General features: G+C 43.4%; 1 protein-coding gene across 2 annotated transcripts in view; it reads left to right on the top strand.

The window, feature by feature from the left end:
* The first annotated feature begins 1,071 nt into the window (after nucleotides 1-1,071).
* The window catches only part of TAFA4 (TAFA chemokine like family member 4), a 147,697-nt gene continuing 132,094 nt past the window's right edge, over nucleotides 1,072-16,674 (top strand). The window contains exon 1 of one of the 2 annotated variants that reach the window (XM_010951953.3): nucleotides 1,072-1,324. The gene's annotated coding sequence lies outside the window, so the exon portion shown is untranslated. The remainder of the gene's footprint in view (nucleotides 1,325-16,674) is intronic. The other variant, XM_074344497.1, reaches the window with a different exon arrangement.

Here is a 16,674-nt window from a genome sequence, read left to right on the forward strand (position 1 = left end):
ACCAAGTAATATGGCATGACGTAGGTGTGCGTAGGACAAAGGCATGGGGAACAGACGGAGAGTCCTGCAGTAGTTCAAACATAGCCTCAGAGCCGGGCAAATATATTTTGGGTACAACCGGGGCAAGATGTCAATGCAGAGGAAAAGGACCACAAGGTGATAAGGGAAGCCAATGACTGTGAGCAGCAGAAGCATATAGAGCAATGCTTCTCAAACGTTATGCAGATACTAACCACCTGGGGTTCTTGTTAAAATGAACATTCTGATTCCGGGTGAGGTCTGAAAAATCTTCATTCTTAACAAGATCTCAGAGGATGCCTCTTCTGGATTACACTTTGAATATCAAAGAACATGGATTCTGCAATCATACTTCCAGGGTTCAAATTACACACAGTTACCGCTGATTAACTATGTGGTCTTCAGTAAGTTACTTAACGTCTCTGTTCTTCAGTTTTCTTGTCCAGAAAATGGAGATCAGATGAGGATTCTCTGTAACATGAATACTATTTAAGTGTCTCAGATTATTAGTGTTACTTCACTTGGGCAAGGGAGAAGGAACAGGATTTGGTTTGGGGTGCGAGTCGAAGTCTTAGCTATAGTTTCATAATTTTTATAATAGGAAAATATTCAGGTAATAACTGTGCAGATTTCCCTCCTTTTCCTTGCTAGCAAGTTACATAAGAAACCGGATTAGTTATGCACGAGCTACGCTTAGGGAGACAGTCTAAGGAAGCCTGTTTGCAAACTGTTTTGGGTCCTCGTATGGAGCCACCACGCGTGGGGATTGTTTTCATTTGGGAGCCGAACCCCAAATTCCTCTTCCTGACGCAGAGCTCAAGGAGGCTCTCAGCTATTCAGAAAGACCTTTCCCCAACACCTGCTGAGCGGTGGCCACAGAGAGGCGCTCGGGAGAGGCACCGGGAGTCCAGCGGCGGTGGGAGAGCGGGGACCAACGAAGCAAGGGTGCGGGGCGGGGGGGAGAGGGCGGGCCCACGTGGACCACCGGGCGGGCGCGGGGGGGGCGGGGCCGGCGGCCCGCCTGGCCAATCAGCGCGTCCCGCGGCGGCCCTGCCCCTCCCCGTGAGCGCGCCAGTCCGGCTCTGCTCCACACTGCTCGCTGCGCGCCGCCCTGGACGGGGCGCGCGAACCCCGTGAGCGGCTGCCGTCAGACTCCAGGAGTGGAGTCGACGCCGCTGCTTCCGCAGACGTTGGTTCTCCCGCCGCAGTTTCGGGCTTGTCTTCGGAGAGAGTTAGGAGCTTTCTTTCACAGCGAGCCTGTGGAGGTGAAGGGCCTCTTTCGGGGCGTCAGCGGGAAGGCGGCACGGTGAGTGTCCTCTGGCCTGCGTGCGGGGATCGGTGCCGCGTCCTGGACGCGCAGGTCCGACTTAGCTGCCGGCTTCAGTCGAGTAAGGAGGGTTGAAAGGGAAAGGAGGGGGCAGGAAGAAAGGGTTGGGGTGGCTTTGGACCCTCTCAGTTTCTGTCTCGCGGGCCGCAGATGGCTCTCGGGCTGATACCGACTCAGCTCTGGGCATTCCCGCTCATCCTGGCGCTCTGGCTTGCGGGGTGACTTCCTCTGCGGTAGTTGCGGTGCACCCCGAAGTTGAAAGCGGCGCTGCGAAGTGGGGGTGTGGGAGGAGGGACAGTGGCCATTTCCAGCTTCGGGGTTCCGTGTCTGCCATTCGGATATTCTGGTGGTGCTCCGCGGACGCGGAAGAAGCCACTTGATGGGTTGGTATGAGGAAGGGGAGGGCGAATTCGCGGTGCGCTCTTTTTTTTTGGAGAAGCCAACCCTGGGGCTTAATCCCTTCGGTCTGAGCCGAGATACTTACAGGAGCCTGCAGGAGGGAGCAGGTTAGCCTACACCTGAACCCGTGCTTGCATAGAGCTTTTGCTGGAAGGACGCGGCGTTCGCCGGGCGCATCTCTCAGCTGCCAGCGCAAAGCTTCCCTCGCCAGTGGGGAACTGGAGCGGGTCTGGAAGTTCCGTCTCTTCCCGCATTAGGTACTTCGGACTCGTCCACCAAACCTGCGCGTTTACATTTCTTCCTCTCTTTTTCAGTTTCATCCCCCTTTGCCTCCTTTGCCCTGTCAGTCCGCTCCTGGAAGGAAGGGCATCTTTAACCCTAAGCCTTGAGCTCATTCTCAGGGAGAATGGGAAGTGGAAAGCCTGGTATCCTGCACCTAGGGGGGCAGTGCAAGCCAGACACCGTGCCACTGGTGCGTTTTCCTCCTGAATCAGTATCGTTTAACGTTTGGGGGCTCCACAGACCCCTCTGAGAGCCTTAGCCAAGCTATGGATCAACTCCTCAGCAAGACGTATATGTACAAGTTCATGGTTACTCGCTGAAACCTACCCATGTTTAAGGCCCCCCACCCCTCTTAGCGAAGCATCTGTATCCCTGTACTCTTTTCCCCTTTAACTTTTCAACGGCCGTCCCTTCAAAATGGGCTAGGTTGATGTGATGTGACAGGCGATCCTGGTGTGTGGAAATGGACATGTTCGAAGCCTTGGTCTGGTTTTTTCTATAATATCCGTGGTCTAGGGATTGCCCACAACAACCGGGAGGTCCCACTTGCAGACCGAGACACCCAAACTTGTTCAGGTTGCTGGCTTAGTTTTCTGATCATGCTGGCCCCCTCGAGACCACTTGCTAAGGGGCAGTGAGGTGGGGGCAATTTGTCTGTGTGTCTGAGCCCCGTTCAGGCAAGGCTTAGATTAAAAAAAATAATAATAAGGCTAAAATAATTTAAGAACCTTCATTTCACAGTGTAATCTGTGTTTTCCACTCAGTCATTTGAGAGCAGGTATGTGACTTGAAGAATTCTTAAACAGCTCACTGTGGGTTTTACAGCGAGTCGTATGTCTGCTAAGTTTGTAGTCATAAATTAGTGTGTGAGCCCAACACTTCCTTTGGATTGGAAATAAAGATCTTAATAAGGCGGTGTGAGAGCAGTTTTCAGAGTCATTATGACTAATGATGACTTATGTCCTCCCAAACTGACCGTGTGAGTTGGCCTAGCTCATTTGTGCAAAAAGCTTTCTTTATCTGTGTGGACATTTCTTGATCAATATTCTCATAGCCAAAAGCTGGATTTCAAGGTTTCCTTCCTCATTGTTCTGCTTTGGATAACTTTGCTCTCTTCTCTCTGTATTATCTTAACTGCCCTTTGACACTTTAAAGTTTCTTATAAGGGTTTAAGTCACGATTTGACCTGGCCAGCTTCCCGTTAGAAGACAAGAAAGTTACTCTTCCCAGAAAAGTAGTGGCTGCCAGTTCACTTATTTTTGAATGACGATTTTTTTTTTACTTCTCCCCCAAACACACTCACACAAACCCTACAAATCTCTCTACTTGATTACTGAATATTTTTCATTGGAGGCAACCTTTCCATGTTTCTAGTAGTAGAATGTTCTAGGTCACTTGAATTTCAATATTCATTTTTGGCTCTCTTCAGAGATGTGTATTGTTTGATGACCTAGTTCCTTTTAGTCACATGCACACACAAAAAGATCCTTTGCTTTGTCCCCCTACCTCCTTTTCTGTGGCACATAGCCTTTTTTCTAAGAGTGGCTTTTATCTACACAGCTCATTTATTGGTACACTTAATATAATACTTTGTTATGTAAATGATGTGTTGGTGCATATGATATTAAAACTGCATTTGCTGGAGATTAACCCGTGGGAGTGACATCATCACCAGCCAATCCTCTATCTGATTTGAACACGCATTGACAAAAGTCACATTATCATATCCAGCAAGGGTTTCTATATTGCCTGTGATGAATCAGAAAACGACGGAAGTCCTTTGGCTCTTCCTAACTCTCAATTAGCTGCCCAGTTGGAGAGTTTTGGGGATTTCTATACTAAGAGGCTTAGCTTAATAATAAAATTCTCAGATTGCAGTTTCATAGATTGCTTTATAATTTGCATAAGTACATTTCCCCTCTTATGCTTTTTTCCTGTTTGGGAGTTTTTCACCCTGTGCTGTAGCTCTATTTCTTTACAGATATGGAGAGACACCATAGTAAAGGGACTAGCCTTTTGATTTTTTTGTTTGTTTGTTTTTGGTCCTCAAGATAGATGGAGCATCTAGGTGATGGACTTATTTGCTTGCATGCATGTGTGCATTTCATCAGGTGTTGGATCCAAATCTGCTAGGATTAACTATGTAACTACAGGTCCTGAAACCAATCATAAATGATTGGGAGATCATATAGTATACTTTATCCTAATTTGTTAAGAAGATTCAGGATTGAGGGTAGGGGACAGGCAGTAGGAAGATGTCCACAAAGGGATTGGTGAAATGATCTTGGCTACCTTAATGACTTCATAATTATTGGCTTTGAAAACATTATTAGAAAAAGCTCCCATCCTTCCAAGGCAGCCCTTACTTAGAGACATAGGCTTGAGTGGGCACTTGGAGTTGGGTTTTATAATAATAGCCCAGTCAGTTTGTGAACGCTGACAACCCAGCTCTGTCAAGGTAGAGTGATCGTTGGCTTCCCATCTATTTAATATCTGTTGAAAAATATCTGTGGCCATTCAAGTTAAATTCATGTTCCTCCATAGTCAATTAAGAGGGCTTTTTTTTTTTTTTGAACCTAAGTTTAGTTGTGCAATGTGGTTTAAGGACAGATTCAAAGACTCTTAGAATTTTAAATCAGGAAGGTACCTCAGAGTTCAGCTTTCCAGAAGATCAAGTTTAGGAGGTGTGATGACTTGCATCCACTATGGTAAAAAAGCACTGGGCTTAGAATTCCTGGGCCCTTACTCCTAGCCCGGCGCCCTTTCCAGTAAAGACCTTCAGGGAATGGCTCTTGTGATGTGCGAGGACTCCCATCTCAGCTGTCTCCGAAGAGGGGAACTACATCCACTCCTTCCATCGTCAAGGCTCAGTTAGTTGGAACATTACGCTGGTTGAACCTGGCTCAAGGACTTGATAACTGGGTGCACCGGTAGCTTCTGTGACTTCCTGGTAGCTGTCACAGCATCTGCCATTATAAGAGAGACATTTAACTGGAAGGTGGTGGTGGATGAGAACTGGTTAGGGTGACTCAGCCTGGACCAAATAGAGCACCTGGAAAGATAGAGATGTTAAAATGGTGCTGAGGCATGATTTAAGGTCTGAGAACTCAGAATATTAATTTATTGCAATCTCTTCGTTCATACTTTGTGTTTTCTAGTTGCTACAAAATCAAATCAATAATTTGGAATAAAACTCCATTTTTCTGGCATGGTTATAAGTAATGACAACAGTGTCCTACCTTTGTTGAACACTTAGTATGTACCAGGTATAGGGTTAACAAATGGCTTTCTCCAAATGGAGGAACTACTGAGTTTCAAAGAGTCATGAATTTAAAACTGCATTGAGGCTGTTTTGTCATTCTTTTTAATCCAGAAGATGTCAGGATCTTGCAGGAGCAAGTCATTAGCATGAGCACAAATAATTTTAATTCAGAGATACGATAGTGTCAGATATTAGGGAGTTCTTGTTAATAAAGTGGCAAATAAAACAAAGATGCTGTATTTAGAAAGATAGTAGAGACATGGATAATTTGTCTCCTTTTATGAGATTGTTCGTAGTATTGCTAGTGCAGAAGAGTAAAATATCCCTTTTAGAAAGATGTGAAGATGTCTTTGTGTTTCCTGTAAAGAGAAAACACTAGGATTCTTTCTAAATAAAAATATGACATTGCAGAAAAATAATCTGTGCCGGTTTTGTTAGTGCTGTTAAGTTCATTCCAAACTAGAAAGCAGCTGAACATTTCTGCAGCATTTCAACTGTCTTAACTGAAAGTGGAATTGTCAAAAGCTTGAGCTACTATTATTACAAGTTTTTTAACGACCACTGTGTCTGCTTGAATTGTCTTAGGTTTTACATCTATGCCATGTGTGCTAAAGTTTTCTCTGAAAATTCTTGGTTTTATGTCTTTATTTTATTCATTTTCATATCATCCTGTGCTTAGTGAATCATTAAAATATTGATGTGTCCTTGCTATAACAAAGGTACTTCCTTGTGAATCATTGGCCTAAAATCTCAGACTTTAGGTACAGTTCCTAAATAATCAAAGATTTCCAGCCAGGAAGAAACTTTTGAGACCATCTAGAGCAGCGGTTCTCAATAGGGGGCAGTTTTGTTCCCCAGGGGACATTTGGCCACGTCTGGAATCATTTTTGCTGGGTCTGGAGCCATTAGATGGGTCTTTAGTGAACAGAGGCCAGGAAAGCTACTTCGCATCTTATAATGCACAGCTGCTGCAACCAAGAACTCTCTCGCCCAAAATGTCAGCAGTGTTGAGGTTGAGAAACCCTTCTCTCGTGCAACTTTTTGGGTCCAGAGTCCTGAAAGGACTTATTCAGTGTCCCCAGGTCCTCATTTCTGGCAGGGGACCCAGGTCACTAAATGCATCAGCTAGGATTCTTTTAATCACTCTAGCCTGCTGTTTTGCAGAGTTCTTTCTCTCTCTCTTTTTCCTTTTAATAAATTTATGAAGATAATACCTTTTTGGGGTAGCATATTTAAATAGTATAGACGTGTACAGAAAGGAAAGAAAAATGAACCCAATTCTGCCACTGAGATGATTCCTCTTCATATTTCAGAAATGTATTTCCAACTCCCTCCCTCTGCTTTTATCCACATGCAGACATTTTAGACAAAATTGTTTTAGGTAAATGGGTTCATACATCATATAATCTGTGTCTTGTCTTATTTCCTCAGCAAAGGGCTAGTGGAGGGCCTTTGGTGAACTCACAGCTGGGGCAGGAGGTGGACATCCATGGGGTCAGGTGAACCTCCCAGAGTGTGGAGACCACCTCTGCAGTGACCATGGTTTGTGCATTCATTTTAGACTCAGATCCACTCTGAAGCCGTTCTAGGAAAGACGCTGAATCAGCAAAAAGACCTACATGTCATTCTTTTTCACGGCTGTATGTTATTCTATTTAAAAATTCACCTTAATGCATCCCTCTTTGCCAAAGACAGCAAGTTTCATAAAATCAGGATGAAAATAAGTCCTTGAGTTCTACCTTTTTTTAAAAAAATTGGTGTACAGTTTAAGATTTTAAATAGCTTGAAAGCCAAAAATATTTTATATGAAGAAGTGTTTCGTTGAGGCAGTCCCAAGAAAGTATTACTGGGGTGAATTTTCTGCATGTATCAGTGGGGGCAGCAAATCACTGGGGCCCCGCGAGCTTGCCATCTCCGATACTATTTAAATCACTTGACAGCTCTTCCAGAAGCAGCCAGATTGTAATGTAAACATCTGTTACCTTTTCTCTGCTTTCAGAACTGGTTATGCAACCCGGCTTGACATCAGAGACACACAGCTTTCTTCATCTATATTTTTGGATTAATTCCTTCACGCACAAGCACATACACACACATCTACCGACACAAATCAAAAGAGCCATAAAATTGGTTACCATGGGCCCAGTCTTCCCAGGATACAACTCCCAACCTCTGTGTGCTCTGTCCTGTTCTTTGCAGACCGTCAGGTCAGCTCAGGAGCACGGAGTTCCATTAGGCAGACCGGGGGATGGCTGTGAGTCTCCCTTGGTACCAGTCTCATTCTCCGTGTGTGCTGAACTTCCACCCACCTCAGAGTCTAGGGGCTGATGGGCAGCTGAGGAGATTTGGGGAACTAAGTGGTTAACATTTAAACATCCCCAAAAGGCCACATAGGGGTAGGAGTGAGCGGAGGTGGGCAAGGAGACATTTAAATGGACTTGGACATTAGACAGCAAATGTCTCTTTCACTAGAATTTTCTGTTGGTATTTGCCATTTTTACTTTAGCGAATGTTTAAGTACTTGCTTTGTTGACCTTTCAAAAAAATTAAAATAGCAAGAATAGCTATTATCTGTTGAATAAGGATGTTGCTGGCTACTGCACTAAACATCTACAAAAATTGTGGTAAAATACAAATAACATAAAATTTACCTACTTAAGCATTTTTAAGTATACAGTTCGGTGGGATTCAGTCCATTCACATTGCCATGCAACCATCACCGCCATCCATCCACAGAACTCTTTTCGTCTCGGAAAACTGAAACTTTGTCCCCGTTAAACAAGAAGTCACCATTCCCCTCACTCCAGCCCCTGGGAATTCCCGTTCTGCTTTCTGTCTCTGCAAATTTCACTGCTCTGGAATCATCCAGTATTTGTCCTTTTATGACTGACTCATTTCAGTTAGTGAGATGTCTTCAGGGTTCATCCATGTTGCAGCGTCTGCCAGAATTTCCTTCCTTTTTACATTTGGATAATATTCCATTGTACACATAGACCACATTTGATTTATCCCTTCCTCCATCCATGGACACTTGGGTAGCTTCCACCTCTTGGCTATTGCGAATAATGGTGCTGGGCACATGGGTGGAGAAATATCTGTTTGAGGCTCTGCTTCCAATTATATTGGGTAAATACTCAACTGGGATGCCTAGGTCATATGGTAATTCTGTTTTTAATTTCTTGAGGACCCACCATACTGTTTTCCATAGAGGCTGTATCATTTTACCACACTGAGCATTCTTAGGCACTGTCTCATTTAATCCTCCCCCAAACCTTGCAAGGTAGCTACAGTCGTCATTTCCATTCTGTGCATGAGAAAAGTAAGGCACGTTGGCATGAAGCCACGCAGGTAGCTTGTGAAAGGGCCATGATTTGAACCCGTGCTGTAAAGCCGGACCTCTTACTAGAGCTTCCTTTCGTTCATGTCAGGAAAGACTGAGTGAACTCCTTCTGTGTGTGGCCCACATATGGTGGGAGGTAAGAGATAAGTAATCAACGTGTTTATTCCAAGACAAGTTCTGAATGTCCTCATTCTGCCACGCTGAGGAGTTTGAGATGTGGGTCAAACACTCATTGAGAAATTGGTTTCATGTCAAAATAATACGAGGCCAAAAAATATACAGTGTGGTCATTTTGGCTGTTAATATTAGTGTGCCTCAAGTCCTCTGGAGATTAATAACCATGAAGCCCCTGTTTTTTAAAAATGCCATGCCAATTTTGTTTGTCATTAGAGCTGGCGGTGCAGATGGTGGCGGGTTAAGACAGTACAAGGAAATAATCGTGACCAAGATAAGCCTTAGGAAGAGCTGAGCGATGACTGTGTTTTTACTTTACGGAGACAGTGAACAGATGACATGGGCTTTTTGCCCCCTCCCAAAACACAGCTTAATGGAGGTGTTGCAAAAGGAAGCATGTTTAGTCCACTTTAGAGAATTAATAATTGATCATTTTTGTGGTTCCAGAGTCCTTTAAAGCACCCCCTGTTTATTCATTATTGTGATTTCACAGTGGAAGCAGCTCTGTTTGAGGTGATGAGCCGAAGCAAGATGTGAAGACATTTAAATATACTCGAGATTAACGTCTCATAAATAGGTATCTGACGGGATGTTCTAATTTGATTCTAAAGGCCTAGAAATAAGCCTTTATCTAGGTGGGAGGTGGGGGCATCCTCCTGGGATCCTGAGTCAGATGTCTGTAGTTCATTTGCAGGGCTTTTGTGTTGTGCAAAAGGAAAATGGCCATGTGTGGAGCACTGAGCCCCATGTTCTTTGTAGGGGAATAGAGTGGGCAGAGAGTATGGGCAGCTCTGCCACTGATACTGGTCCACCATGTCGGTCACCCTTCCATGACGGAGCAGCGAGCTCCAGCATTCCTGGTAGGAGTGGGGAGTCTGCTTGTCCTGACGTAGGCATGACCAAAGTACACTCGTCGTCCTCTGGAGGTACTAATCAGGAAGGAAAAATACTCCTCAAGTCTGAATGTTAAGATCACCCTGAGAAAAAGGACTGGAAAGATTCCTCGAAAACTCTTCTTTCTTCAAGACATTTTGATTCCGAATTGACTCTCTTCATATTTACAAGACTCAGGATCCCCAAGTGTAAACTCAGATTCCAGTGTGATGTGCAAATGTTTCTGAACCACAGCACAAATAGACATGAACTTATAAGCAGTCGACTGCATCCGTATATGAGTTTCACTGCCTTCATTTCCTTAGAGGTGAGTGACGAGGGGCAGTGATCACAGGATTCATGCTGATGGCAGTTTCTTTTATCCTCTGCAATCTCTGGATTAAAAAAAATTATTTCATATTATCAATCATGATGGTATGCTTGTCCCCCAGTTCTAATGTCATTGCAATTCTTAATATTATCACTTAGACCAGTGCCCAAGAATCACCTGGGGGGGGCTTTGTTAAAACACAAATTCCCAGGCCTCACCACCGCTAAGAGCTTCTGGCTCTGGAAGTGTGGGGTCGAGCCCAAGGATACGCATTTCTGACAAGCTCCCACAGAGCCCTGCTGCTACCAAGCCTCAGACCATGCTCGGCTCGACACTTCTTTTTACAGTTCATCTTTCAGAGTTAAAATTTCTTAATACGAAGGTATTCGTAAGACAAGCCGGTGTCGGTGAGGTGTGGTGGGTTTCTCGTTTTGTAATACGTTGATAAGCTCGACTACATAGAATGATTCTGGACCCGGATTTAAAATCCCTGAGCCAAATATACAAATCAGCTGCTGTTGGTTGGATCAGTGTTAATGGATGAGAAACTGGTGTTGATTTTGTCCCACAGTTTCTTTTAGAGCATAAGATGCATTTTCTGTAGTTGAGGGCTTTTAAACTAAGAATCGAACCGTTGTTTGAGTGGATGTTGAGGAAGTTTTGCTGCACTTGGCACGTAACCAGCCTGCTGCCTACTTCTGTCATCTGGCTGATGTCTGTATTGACTAGGGGAAAAAAATGTGGTGGCTCCTGTGTCCATATATTTTCGAGTCTGCTTTAAATTGTAATCCTGTTGGCAGGTGACACACAAGAATTTCCTTTTGGTTTCTGTATTGTTAAGACTCAGCAGATGTTAAAAGCTGATGTGGATTTAAGATTTCATCCATTCTGGGAATAACTGAAGATTTAGTCAGAAGCAGAAGATGGAGTTGTAGACAGAGTTATAGGACTTGAGGGGGTATGGAAAGTTTTCGCATAGATGCCTGTCTTGTGTTCTCCTGCCTCTTGGAGGAATGAATTATCTCCTGTGTTGGCTTAAATGAAAAGCTTGCAGTGGATTTGACTTTGGCACTGTTAAAAAAAAAAAAAAGTGAAATTTGCAAACTGAAGTCTCTTCGGTTTGAAGTTTGAATAAAAGACAAATGTAAAGAGTTTGGTTTTTTAAAAACTCTGTGCTCATTTTAAAAATTGGGGCTTTGTGAGATTTTTCAGAGACAGGCTGCGGGAAGGGTAGAACTGAAATCAACCAAGAGGAGTGGATGGGCGGGGTCAGAGGCTTTTAACCTCCTCTGTCTCCAGAGCTGTGTTTCAATTACATAGCTGGTTTGTGGAGCTGCAGTGCTTGCTGGAACCCCGTGGTGGGTTGCGTATGACTAGTTTTGTACCAATATTTTCTGGGGATCCATCTGTCACTGTTGTCCTTTCGGTAGGTTTTTACTTTGGTCATCTCTGCCCAACTGTCACGATGCTGCTGCTCTCCTCCCTGGCAGCCTGTCACTCTACCCTTTGTCCCCTCCAGCACTCAGCTCTGGACAGTTGGAAGATGAGGCTTCCCAGCTGAATGGCAGGTGAGGGCACGGCAGAAGATAGCTTACATGGAAGACAGCGGAAGCATCCAAATAACAAAATTGCCTGATTTTTTTTTTTAAGAACAAATATCCACTTATGGAAAAAAAAAAACATGACATTTGATTTACTATAGAGTCTGGTGCATGTAGACCACATTCTCTGCTGCTGGGCAATGGCTGGTCAGTGTTATTACACCTGCTAGCATTGCATCATCTGGACAAGGACAACACCTGTCAAAATACAGGGTCACAGCGACTTTATGGAAGCTCTGCTGGAAACACAAGTTCTGAAAAAGTAAAAATAAAATTAGAGTGACATAAAAAGTATTTACAGATCACTCTCTCTCTAGCCCATTTCTCTCCCTACCTCCCCAAACTCTATTAAGAATTGGGCTTATATTTTTCTGCACATATTTAAGATGTTTAATATGCATTCTGTCTCAAAGATATCCAAATGTGAAGAGACAGAATGGACTGATGATGTCCTGGTACACTCTGTCTAACCATTTGAGGTTGATGTGTTAACGCTCACAGAGCATCAGAAGTAGGAAGCCTATCTGGCCTTTAACTTTATTTAAAAAGTGTAACGAGGAAATGTCAAAATATATTAACCTCTTCTGTTTATGTCTTTTAACTTTTGTATGTTTACTAAACATACATTGTGTGTGTATTGTTTCCCCTTAAAGAGGATCATATGGTCCATCTGGTTCAGTAATTTACATTGCTTGCCTACCATTGCCTTGTCCATTTCTTTAACTGCCATTAACATTCCATTGTGAATGCACCACATTTTAATGAGTGGTTCCCCTACAGATGGGCATATTGTTTTCCCATTTTTTTTTTTATTACAGAAAGTATGATGAGAACATTAACAGATTCATACCCGACACTGAGACCCAGTGTTTACTGTTGAAAGCCCTCTCATAATTACATATCTGTTTGTAGCCATGTGCGCGTGTTTTTCTGGAGTAGAAATGGAATCGCCAGGTCAGAGGGTACGTTTTCCAGCCTCAAGTTGCTTGAGAATATGTCTGGAAAATGTGGGGACTGCAGAAAGTCTTTCATTGTTATGTTCTCTGGGAATTAAGATCTAGAAACTCCAGAACAGGTCGGGCCCTGGACATTATAGATGAACAGTCTTATGATTTCCAGTAGAACTTTCTGTGATGAGGGAACTGTTCTAAAACCCCTGCCGTCTGCGGTCACAGCCACTAAGGCTCACGTGACTGTTGGGCACCTGAAGTCTAGCTAGCGTGACCAAGAATTGGAATTTTAAATTTTATTTAATTTTAATTAATTTAGCTTTACATCAAAATAGCCACATGTGTTCAGCGGCTCTCATTTTGGACAGAGCAGGTGGGAGGTCCGCATCATCTTAAGAGTACAGCTACTATTTACTTTTGTCTCAAAATGTTTTAGAAAGTGACTCGTGCAGAGATGGAGGCATAGTCTGTTTTGTTCCGTAAGAGGCTCGTTCCTTTTAAGTGAAAATAAAGAGGTGAATAATGGATTGAAAACAGGGTGCTGTTGTTAAGACGTCTCAGACGTTTTCTTCCCTCGTTTAGAGACTCCTGTCTACGCTGCCTGGCTGGGCTGCCTGGTGGGAGCTGCGCATTTCTACGGGGCAGTTCTTTGTAAAGTGAATTGATGGCTATGTAAATACAGCCATTAACCTTAAGCACCTCAGACAGCTCCTTGGGCCCTGCAGTTCTCTTGCCCTTGAAAATGTCGGCTGATGAATGCCAAGATATTTAAAAAAAAAAATTTTTTTTTTCCTTTTCCACTAACTGGTTGGAAGCAGTGGACCTTGCAAGTCACAGGCCAAAGGAGCCAGTGAAGCTGAGAGCCCACTAGGTGTAAATACTCTCACAGGGATTGAGAATTCTGTTCTTGCCGAGGGATATTTGAACATTTACTCTTGATAAATAAGAAGCAGGGCGCTGTGCATTTTTGTGTACCTCTTATTTTTAAAAACACACAGATTGAGGTTAAAGGAAGTTTATGGAAAACCTGCCTTTAAAGCAAATGGTGTCTTACAATTCTAGAATTTTGTGTGTATTTAAAAATTGGGCATACTTTGCCATTGAAACAATACCTTCTCTTTCTTCTCTAGAAAGACAGTTTTCGAAGTAGGTTGAATGGGGATGCCAGAGACAGCCAGATGATAAGTAAGATAATCACGTTGAAAATGCATGTGGTTGTAGGAAAAGCAGAAGTTATATTAGAAGGAGAGTCAAACATGATGGTGGCCAGCGTCTTGATTTTCTGTCTGATGTCACCTGAGACCTGCTCCCTTGCTTACTTTCCTGTAACCACACTGGCCACTCATCTTTTTCCCTAGGATGCACTAAACTCTGTCCTTCTTCAGTGGCTCCATACTTGACACTCCTTGCCTTGGAGTGTACATCTCCTTTTTTTTTTTTTTTTTTTTTTTTTTTTGCCTTATTCTGGTGGGCTCCTTCTCATCCTTTAAGTCTCAAATGTTACCTCGAGGACTGATGTCTCTTTCCCACTCGGAGCAACAGCAGTCTGCCCTCTATAAAAGCATTGGTGGGAGTTTCCAATTGCTGACAACTATGTGGAAATCCTTTGAAAACTGCAGCTCAGTGTGTCAAGACCCATTGTCCTTATTCCTCAAGTTCTGCCAGAAGCCACGTTCCTTCTGCCAAGTCATAGTGATCTTCCACAGGGCTGGGCATTAAAGTGAAACGTCAGAGGTGCTGAATTCAGAGTCTGGGCTTCTGCCTTCTCATGCTGTCCTAGGTGAATGCCATTGTTTCTCTGAACTGCTAGTCTTTCCCACACTGACACACAGGGGTAGAAGGCTTTGATTCTGTTTGTGGGTTGAATGAGACAGAAACACCCCTGGTTTTATCAATAAATTCCACAGAAGCTAAAACCTAAGCATTTAAGCCATAGAACATCTTAGTCTCTCAATAAGGGCAGTAGAGGTATTATTTACGTTGGAAATCTGTTATTATGTTACCATGATAAGGAAGGATGCAATACTGAGCAACCTGAGAAGAAATATCCAATCTGAGAAGAAATACATGCAGTGGGGATTGTTGCCTTCCAGGATGTGGGAATGTAGTCTTCTGGGAGGTTCCCCGAGGTGATGCCGGCACCATGTTGGAGGATCTGCTTTTCTTTCATTTATTTAATTGTTGATGGTCATCCATACAAAGTGGACATGTGCAATGCAGGGTTGTGGAAGAGAGGCTGGTTGCCTACACCTCCCCTGCTTCCTTCACAATGGAATCCTGATTTCTAGCCATGCATGTGTTGCACAGAATCAGGACTGCGTTTTACAGCCTCTCTGGCCGTCTGAGATAAACGTAGACGTGTTGAGTGGTATTTCTGGGCAGTCTTACTAAAATTGAGAGTCATGCTCTTTCTGGATCTCTTAAATCCTGGAACGTGATGTAATAGTTGGTGTTCCAGCAGCCACCTTGGACTATGAGGTGACCTGGAGAATGAAAGGCAGAGGGTAGAAGAGAAAAATGGAAGTAACTTGAGATGCTAATGATGTGTGGAGCTGAGATACCTACCTGCCTTGGCCTGCCTACCATTGGACTTAATTTTTGTAAAAGAGCAAGCCTTTATATTTTATGCCGTTGTTTCATGCAGTGAGATGAAATGATACAGGCATAATGCAGTGACAGGTAAGGTTAGAACTACCCTTAATGAGTTCATAATGCATTAGAAGGCTTCATAGTCTGTCAATCCAGAATGCCCTTTCAAGTTATGTGTAGACATAGATTGGGTTCTGGAAAACGTGATTGATGGGAAGGCTACACTATACAACAGATTTGGAATGGGAGGAAGGGATGCTCCACATATAGACCCTGAGAGCCATTTCTAGGGAGAGTTAAATAGGATACCCTATGGTTTGGGGGCAAGAAGTGAAGAAAACAGCCAAGGCTGTTAAAAGCCATGAGAGAGTTCTGCCAATTGCCAGGACTGAAGTTAGTTACAACTCATTCTCAAATAAATTGCAGTCTTCTCTGTTGGATGTGTTTTGACAGGAAATGTATATTTACTGCCTGAAATGACTCCATTTGCTGAACTACAGTATTTCATAAATGATTAACATTAGACAGAGTCTGTAGGAATCTCACACCTTTTCTTAAACAACTTTCTCTGAGAAAGATTTCTCACAATTGCAAGGTATTTACCCTATTTCCAAAAGTACACATTCACCCTGGTAGATTTTGAACTTGTCTGTCAAAAATAGTTACTGCTTCACAGATAGAGGAGTAGCCACTTAAAATCTAAGGAGATGAGTAGATATTCAGCATATCTTGAGCAATTCAATATTTATTGGATGAGAATAGAACATCCTCTTGTAAGTTTCTTCCTTCCTCCGTGTATTTCTCAAGTGCCTGTTTTGCATAAGGTGGCAGGCTGGGTGTGATTCTTATTCTAATGTGGATTTCATATTCAGTGTGCCTTCAGTGTCACAGGGGAGATTGCACTACAGTGGAGGGAGGAGGAAGGATAGTCCACGTAGAGGAAATAAACTTGTTGAAAGTTCAGAGGTGGAAAGATTCATCTTCCCTCGCCCTTTGGCAGTCAAACTTTCTAATCAGCTAATTAGCACCTCCACTATTTTTCTACTGGTACCTTTCCAACAACAGCCCTAAATGTTTATACTTTAAAGGTACACTAATGACTTGAAAAGAAAATATAAAAAAGACTCTACAGTTGGTTGGTTTTTAAGGGCAGAGTAAACACTCCAGGAAAAAATGGACCAATTGTACCGTCTGTTCCGGATAGATGCGAGAAATTACTCATAATATGTGCTGTTGATGGTTTGAGACGGTGTTGTCTTTGTGTCTGGGATCTTCCCATGGTCTTCTGATGACGCTGGAGTCGTTACTGGCTCAGAGCTCAGAGCTTAGACATGCGCTGTGGGCTTTATAAAGTCAGAATTTGGAGCCAAGGAGCTTCATCGTGGTGGGTATTCAAGGACAGCTTCTAAGGGAGGAAACACGAGAAGAGTAGGTAACTTTATGGGCAGCATCAGTGGCAAAGATGGAAATGATCTTACTAGAGCCAGGATCAGCGCACTTTTTCTGCAAATGGCCACATAGTAAATAT

The sequence above is a fragment of the Camelus bactrianus genome, chromosome 17, assembly GCF_048773025.1.
Source record: "Camelus bactrianus isolate YW-2024 breed Bactrian camel chromosome 17, ASM4877302v1, whole genome shotgun sequence".
Taxonomy (NCBI): domain Eukaryota; kingdom Metazoa; phylum Chordata; class Mammalia; order Artiodactyla; family Camelidae; genus Camelus; species Camelus bactrianus.